The following is an 8512-nucleotide window of genomic DNA, read 5'->3' on the forward strand; positions in this document are numbered from 1 at the left end:
GACACGAGGAAAGCACAGGCTACGGCTGAGATGCTTTTCTTTGCCTGGGGAGTATTCACACTTCTAGGCCAACTTGCTCCTGGCCTTGGCGCTTTCTATCTTTTCACTGGTTTACTCTCTGGGGCCCTTCTAGTACGCTGACCGGCCTTCTTCTCTTTCCCGCCCGCTCCTCTCTGTGTTCCTGCCAAACACATGTGCCCGGAGTTCTGCTGGGTTCAGGCCGGTTTGGTTCGTGCGTCTGTCCATCGGCCGACATCACGACGAGGTCTCCGTGGGGTTGGAGCCTTTCCTTTATTCCTGTTTCCTGACAAGGCCGTCTGTGGCGATTCCGGTGACTTTGCCTGTCCCTCCCTAAGTCTTTAGGAAGAGAAACGTGTCCTTACAAAGAACACCCACCGTGTGGTGGTATACATACACGTGGACTCACAGGTATAGGTGTCTATGGGTACACGGGCACGCACGCCTATGAACGCGTGAGCGTATGCATGCGTGCTTGCGTGTATGTGCGTGCTTACTCTTTTCTTTCAATGCCAGAGGAAAATGCTACTCCTTGTGCTTGTTCTTCTTCTTGCTCTTGTTGTTGTTGTTCTTGCTCTTCTTTTCTTTCTTCTTGGTGTCCTTTCTTACCTTCTTCTTTCTTCTTGTTCTTTACATCTTTTCTTCTTCTTCTATCTTCTACTTCTTTGCTGTTTTCTCTCTCTTCTTCTTCTTCCTGTTCTTCTGCCTCCTCTTTCTTCTTCTTCCTTCTTTTGCTTTTCTTTCTCTCTCTCTCTCTCATCCTTTCTCCTTCCCTTTTTCCCTCCCTTTCTCTTTCTCTGTTTTCTTCCACCCCCTCTCTCTCTCTCTCTCTCTCTCTCTCTCTCTCTCTCTCGTTCCTCCCTCCCTCTCTTCTCCCTGCCTCCCTCCCTTCCTTCCTTTTCTTTGGGGTGGGGATATCATTAATGAAGAACTACATGAGGAGCATTATGTTTCCTAGGCTTCCCCCATCACCAAGTCCGCCCCCTCCCCCCCACCCCGACGGTCACTGTCCATCAGCGTAGTAAGATGCTACAGAATCACTACTTGTCTTCTCTGTGTTGTATGACCCTCCCCGTGCCCCCCCACCCACATTATGTCTGCTAATAGTAATGCCTCCCCTTCCTCCCCCCCTTATCCCTCCCTTCCCACCCACCCTCCCCAGTCCCTTTCCCTTTGGTAACGAGTTACTCCATTCTTGGGTTCTGTGAGTCGACTGCTGTTTTGTTCCTTCAGTTTGTATTCTTTGTTCTTATACTCCACAGATGAGTGAGATCGTTTGATACTTGTCCTTTTCTGCCTGGCTTATTTCACTGAGCATAATACCCTCTAGCACCATTTCTTCTCATGGCCGAATAATAGTCCACTGTGTTTACATACCACATCTTCTTTATCCACTCATCTACGGATGGACGACTTAGGTTGCCTCCATTTCTTGGCTATTGTAGGTAGTGCTGCGATGAACATAGGGGTGCATCTGTCTTTTTTCAAACTGGGCCGCTGCGTTCTTAGGGTAAATTCCTAGGAGTGGAATTCCCGGGTCAAATGGTATTTCTATTTTGAGCTTTTGGAGGAACCCCCATACTGCTTCCCCCAATGGTGGAACTGATATACATCCCCACCGGCAGTGTAGGAGGGTTCCCCTTTCTCCACAACCTCGCCAGCCAACATTCGTTGTTGTTTGTCTTTTGGATGGTGGCGATCCTGACTGGTGTGAGGTGATAGCTCATTGTGGTTTTAAATGGCATTTCTCTGACGGTGATGAGCGATGTGGAGCGAGCATCTTTTCCTGTGTCTGTTGGCCATCTGATTTTCTTCTCTGGAGAAATGTCCGTTTCGATCCTGTGCCCGTTTTTTCATTGAATTATTTGCTTTCTGCCTGTTGAGGTGCGTGAGCTCTTAGTCTATTTTGGAGGTCAACCCTTTATCGGATCTGTCACCTACGACTATATTCTCTCATACTGTAGGATGCCTTTTTGTTCTATGGGTGGTGTCCTTTGCTGTACAGAAGCTTTTCAGCTTGGTATAGTCCCACTTGTTCATTTTTTTTTGCTTCTGTTTCCCTTGCCCCGGGGAGATAATGGTCATGGAGAAGTCGCTCATGTTTACGTCCAAGAGATTTTAGCCTAGTTTTTTTTTTTTGAGAGGGCACCTCTCCTATGTATTGATCAAATGGTTGTTAACAGCAATAAAATTCTGTGGAGGGGACTCGATGCTGAGGACCTATGGAGTGGAGGGAATGCACTTGTTTCCCTCAAGTTCGTTCAGAGAGATAATTTACTGTGCTATAATACAGACTTACTAAAATGCCCTCTTGAGGTACCGTGTCACGGAGCTGGTGCACAGTTTAGCTTCTTTTGCTCCTTCCTGCCTTAGCTCTCTCTCCTCATTAAGCAGCGTTGCAGGGAGAGGGCCACGTGGCCTGCCAGGTCAGTGAGAGCCCAAGTGGACCAAAAAAGAAGAGCATAAAAGTGATAACTTACCTACACGGCACGTTGGCTGTCACACCAGCTGCAGGTGAACTCAGTTCCAACTTGGCCTGCGCCGGAAAGGCGAGCTGAACGTGTGAGTCCTCCCAGGAGTTAGACCTCTTTCGAGTGTGGGTGAGAGAAGGATTCAGTCATTACACCGGTTCTGGAGGTAGGGGGACAAAACCGTGTAATGATGTCCCCGAGGACAGGGTCTCTGTGTCCCTCAGCTCACCTGCAGAAATCTGAGAGGTCCCAGAGGAGAGAGCTTGCAAACTGATGGCTGAAGCACTGTCTGTGATGTAAGGTGGAAGGTGAGCTCTCGATATTCAGGAGAGTTGAGGGTTTAGAAGCTGACAGGAGCAAAAGGAACGAAGAGGGGAAATGGACTGTTTGCACGTGTACGGTGACAGCCTGTCGAAAAATGTCTTTTTAATTTAGCGCACCTGCAAACCCACTCGATGACACACCCCTCGCTACCCCCAATTCCCACCCTGGCAGCCCCGACCCCCCTCAGTTTCCCGTTGTGACACAGATTCTGGAAACGGCTCTTTTCTCCACCATCTCCCTCCGAGTTCTCCCCCCCCCTACCATCCATCCAACCTCCTTAACCCAAGCCTTTCGCCAAAAACTGTTACTCGCGATACTGCCCTGGTTAAGAAGGTGGTTTCCTTTGGGATTTGAGCTCACAGCCTCTCTGGCTCACCGGCTTACACGGGGCGCTCTTTCCGAGCTTCCAAGAACTCGTTCTTACACCATCCCAAGGAACAGTCAAGTCTTCTCCCCGCCCCAAGGCGGGATCTGGGATTCCTAGACGGCTGCTTCTGCCCTAGATTTGTTGGGAACGCCATCTCCAACCACCACCGGAAGCTGAGCTTATCAGGGGTACGTATGGTCATGCCACGCTCTTCAAGTAAACCAAGTCTCGGTCATCTGTCGTCCTACCAAGTGTTGCACACGTGCTGCGTTGCTAATGCCGTCTGCTACGTGAATGCTGCTCTCTCTCGGGAGATCATCTTAGCATATATTCAGACGATAGCTGTTTCCGGGTTCAGCTCCGACCATTCTGGTCCTGAGAAGTTCCTATTTCACCTTTCCTCTTGCACTGGCTCTAGTTGTACGATTACGTCTGGCAGGGAACCGTCAGCATGTCTTCAGGAGCCTCAATATTTAAAGAATGGCCTTACAGAGAGTGTTTTGCTCACTGATCAGTGTTTATTTTTTATTTTTTATTCTTCTTATTTTTTTGAGAGGGCACCTCTCCTATGTGTCGATCGGATGGTTGTTAACAGCGGTAACATTCTGTGGAGGGGACTCGATGCGCAGTCATCCATCAAGCCCCAGCCTCATCCTCGAGGGTCTCCCATCTTCTGCAGCATGACGAACAAGGTGTTCCACGGTGACCTAGTTCTTACCCAGTGACTAAGTTCTTACCTGGTGAACGGTGGCTAAGGGCAGTCGTTATCACGGACGCGTTCGGTTTTGATCACGCCTGGTGAACTCTCAACCGTCCAGTCGGCTATGATGGTTTCGATTGATTTTTATACTCGATTTATATGTGAATCCCACATGTCTCTCCCTTCCTTACTTTTTATTTTCAGTTTTTAATAAAATGCTGAAGTGGTCGGTAGATGCAGGACGAAGGCAGGAGACATAGTTTAGTGCTGTCAGAGGGAGGGCGAATGTAGACGATCAGGTCTGTGCCTGTAGACTGAGTATTAATCCGAGCTAGACAAGGGGCACAGAACATCCACGGACGCAGAAGATTCCTCTCCAAACGGCGGGGGGTCGGGGGGTGGGGTGGGGGGGAGGCTCTAAGCCTCACCTCCGTGGATCCCCAGTTTCTCGCCTGATGGCGCCCCCCTGCGACCTGTGCCTGCCTTATAGGTTGTTCCTCCCGTGAGGAATCTTACCCGTCTCTGGCTAACCCGCCGCCGCCGTCTTCCGGGGCCATACGGGCAACTGTGAAGTCGGTGAGTGAGAGAGGAGCCGTATTCTTTGAAAGGGGTTATTAGCTTTTTGGCTTCTTTGCAGATGTGTGCCCTGTGGCTTCTGTGCCCGGCCTTTGTCTTGAGGTATCTTTACCGCTCGGAAAGGAGGACGCTACTCGGTGATTTTCGATATGAGGCACGGATTCTACGAAAGGGCTGTCATTAGGAAGGAAAGGAAGAAGAAAAGCTATAGAGGTATAGCAGACGGGAGAGAACACGGGAAGATGGATTCTCTCTCTGACATAACTTCTTGTAGAGTAACCTAAAAGCCTGTGTATGTAGGTTTTAGCAGACTGCGGCTGATCAGACGGCGAGTTCGCACCTTCACAGAATGGGAATACGGACACAGGGCGAAAGCAGACCTACGGTTACCGGCCCTGTCCGGTGAAACCCAGAAAACCAGCGAGGTACCTACCCCCTAGGCATTGGTGAAAACTTATCCATCACAGGATGGATATTGTCTAACTGCACGTGAACGGTTTGAGAGAAATCAGACGAATGAAAGAAAACACACGGCGCATCCCTGGGAACGGTCCACATCCCATTATGTTCTTTTCACGGTAGATAGTCTACAGTCTCACGACTTTGGAGCGCTGCGGCTTGCACTCCTCCTGATTGTGGGTTGAGTTCCGACAATAGCGATGCAGTCAAGTCCGTTGTTGGACTGTACGCACGGGCCCGCTTAGATACCTCCTTCTTCCTTCCTTCCAACGGCGAGGCCAGGAAGCGGCGGGATGAAGGCAGCGACAGCTGCCACGGCGCCGCCAGGATCTTTGTTGAGGTTTTCTGACGATCCGCTTCTGGAATGACTCTCGCAGAGGAGGACGTTGACGGTGGAAGTTTTCTTCATGTCGTATCTTAATTCGTTTTCTGGGTAGGTAGCCAAATTAGGCTCTGATCCTCGGTATGCACACAAACCGACCCCTTTGCCCGCACTTGGTTATGACCTTTATACCGTGGTGAGGAACCTATTGGCGACCGCCACCGGGGAACTGCCTTTCTATTTATTTACTTTTCTAAGAGGACGAAATAGTATCCGAAACCTGTACTTCAGGGTGGGTGGCCATTTCTGACGGTATTCCTTCTTCCTAGGCGAGAGCGTGGGATGGGATGAGTTTCCGTTGGTGGGTGTCCTCCTTCCTCCCTTTGTGTTTACCCTCACGTGCGGGTGGGTGGGTGGGTGGGAGCCCCGGGGCGGCCCGGGATCGGATGGATGGGGGACCTTCACGGCGGCCGGTGGCGAGCTCTCGCCGGCCCTGCGATCCGGATCCGTCCCGCTGACGGACCGACCGGCGCCGGTTGTCGGGCGCCACCTGCCGGCCGCTTTTATGCGGCCTGTTCCCTCTCGAGCTGCGGTGACACCGGGCAAGGGACAGGACGTGGCCACGGTTCCCCGAGGCGGACTTCCAGGAGGACGCGGGTAGCGGGCGCTGCAGGCCCGGTCGTGCCGGGACGCCGGCGCGCTCTGCGCTCGCCGGAGACTGGGGCCGCGGATTCGCTTTCTCGGGTGGTGACTGTCGCCACGCACGCTCGGTCGCTCCCTTGGTGGCCTGGGCCCTGGGAGGCCGCCCGAACGGGTCGACTAGCAGCCAGCGCCGGTGTCCCTCCGCCCGCGGGGACCCACTCACCTACCCACCCGCCGGCCGACCGAGACGGCTGCGGCGGAGAGGGAGACGTAGACGCAGGAGGGAGGAGAGAGAGAGAGAGAGGTGGTCGCGCGCTGTGCCGCGCCGCCCTTTCTGTTCCTTCTCCGTGGCCAGGCCCTCCTCCGTGCGTGTCACACGTCTGCCCGGGCCTCCGCCCCGCCCCGCCCCGCCCCGCTCCGCTCGCTCGGCTCGGCGTCCGGCTCCGGAGGTGGGGCTGGGCCCCGTGGCGTACGGGGTGGTCCTCGTGGGGCTCCAGGGGCCTGCCCGCGGTCCCTCGTGTGGGATCCGTTCGTTGTAGGCGCTCACGTTTGGGGGAGAGGGATACGGCCCCTTGCCCCTCCATTCCGTATGTGTGGAAGGACCGGCCCGGCCCGGCCGGCCCGGCATTGTTTCCTTTCTTTTACACAAGTCTCGTCTCTTTGAAGGCCTCCCCTCCCGCCGACTTATCTCCCGGATGTGGGGACCGACCGGCGGCTGGGAAAGGGAAGGGTGATCGCGATCCCGATCCCGATCCCGACCCCGACTCCGCTGCCGCTGCCGCGTGTCCCCGGGCCTCCCTGCTGTCACCCACCGACCCGCGCCCCGCCGACTGTCTGACCCCTCCCCCTCCCCCTCCCCCTCCCCCTCCCCCTCCCTTTCCCGCAAGCCCACTTCAACCTCCCAACCCCCCCCAAGGGTCGACCAGATGGCCCCGGGAGCCCTGGAGCCCTGGTGACAGTGGTGTGATGCTGGGGGGATTGGGCCCGGTGGGGACAGGCCACGCGCTCGTCATGGGGGGACCCCGCTGTCCGTGGGGTGGCCCTGTGATTCCTCTCTCGAGAGGCGGTCCGATTGTACCTGCAGAGAGGTGCTGACACCCTGTCACTCGGTGCTGGTCGCTGAGGGACTCTGGGACCTCTCTTGGACGTGCGTGGCACGGCTCCGGGCTTCTTGAGCGTGTGCGGCCGGATAGATGCCCGGCTCCGCTCCTGCATTCCCTGAGGTCGCCACCCGCGTGTGCCTGTGCGCTGGCTCTTGTCGCGTGCGCCCAGGGAGGTCCCGATCTGGGTGCGCACCCTCACGGTGCCTGGTGACCCAAGGGCGGCGGGGGAGGAGGAGACGTGCGCGTGCGCGCGTGTCCGGGTCCTCTTGTCCTGCGTGGTGCTCTCCCCGCCTGCCTGCGGTTGTGTCGTGATGGACTCCCCCACGACCCACCCTGGAGGCTCTGTGCCTCGTGTGTTGGGCGCTTGTCTGGCGTGGGGTCCTCTCGACTGCACCGACTCCGGGGGAAGCAGGCCCCGTCGTCGTTTCCTGGCCTCGGCGGGCTGCCCTCCTCCCACACGCGGCGGGGGCGTCGTCCCCGTGTGCTCCTGATCGATGTGGCGATCTCGCGCTCTCCTGGGCCGGGCCTGAACCGCGCCGGAGCGAGGGACAGACGTTCGGAGCGAACGGGACTGCTCTTCTCGCTGTGCGCGCGCGGGGCCCCTCGCCTCCTGCCCTGTCCCCGCGCACGCCCCCATCTGCTGCTGGGCTGCGTGGTGTGGGTGAGAAAGGAAGAGAGGCCAGGGGCGTGCGGAGTCCGGCCCGATCTCGTCCTCCCGCCCTCTGCCTCACGGCGTGGGCGGGCCCGGGGTCCCTGGACGCAGCGGACACCCTCGCGTTGGCCTGTGGGCCGTGTCCTGGCGGGCGGGCCTCTCTCCCGTGGTAGGGGAGGGAGGCCGCCACGCCGCCACGCGGCGAGCCCTTCTCCCGGGTCCCGCCGGCGTGTGTTGCTCGGTCCTCTTGTGGTGCTCCTGGAGCGCTCCAGGTCGCCCGTCAGGTGCCTGAGGCCGAGTGGCGGTGTCGTTCCCTTCCCCCAGCAAGCTTCCCCTGCTCGGCTTGCTGCCGCGGTGGAGTGGAGTGAGTGGAGTTGTGAGTGCCTTGCAGAAGTTCCCGTGAACGAGTGGGGGGTCGAGGCGGTAAGGGAGGCACGCCCGGCCCGTGCCCCTCCCCGACCACACACCGTGGGGGTGTGTGGGGGGAAGGGGGTTTTGTGCGGCCCGGGGATAGGGTGCCTCGTCGGTCCCGCTCGCGTGCCGCGGGGGGGCCGACTCCGTCGGGCGCCGTCCCCGTCGGGGCTGGTGCGCTGGCGAGACGCGTGGGCGTGTGACTGCTGCGGTGGGCCGAGCCAAGGACGCGGGGGTGCCGTGGCCGTCTTGGCCAGGCTACCGTCTCACTGGCTCCTTTTGTTAGCTCTCTGGCGTGCTTTGTTTGATGAGTTGCCGCTGTGCGCCTCCAGTGGCACGCGAGAACAGGGAGGCAAAAGGGCGAGCCTGAGGCCCACAGGCACAAGCTCGTGGCCCCCAGCCGTGAGTGACCGCTCATGCCGTCGGCCTGTGCTGCTTTTTTTTTTTCTTTTTTCCCCACTATTTTA

This window comes from Manis pentadactyla, chromosome 18 (genome assembly GCF_030020395.1).
Source record: "Manis pentadactyla isolate mManPen7 chromosome 18, mManPen7.hap1, whole genome shotgun sequence".
Taxonomy (NCBI): Eukaryota; Metazoa; Chordata; class Mammalia; order Pholidota; family Manidae; genus Manis; species Manis pentadactyla.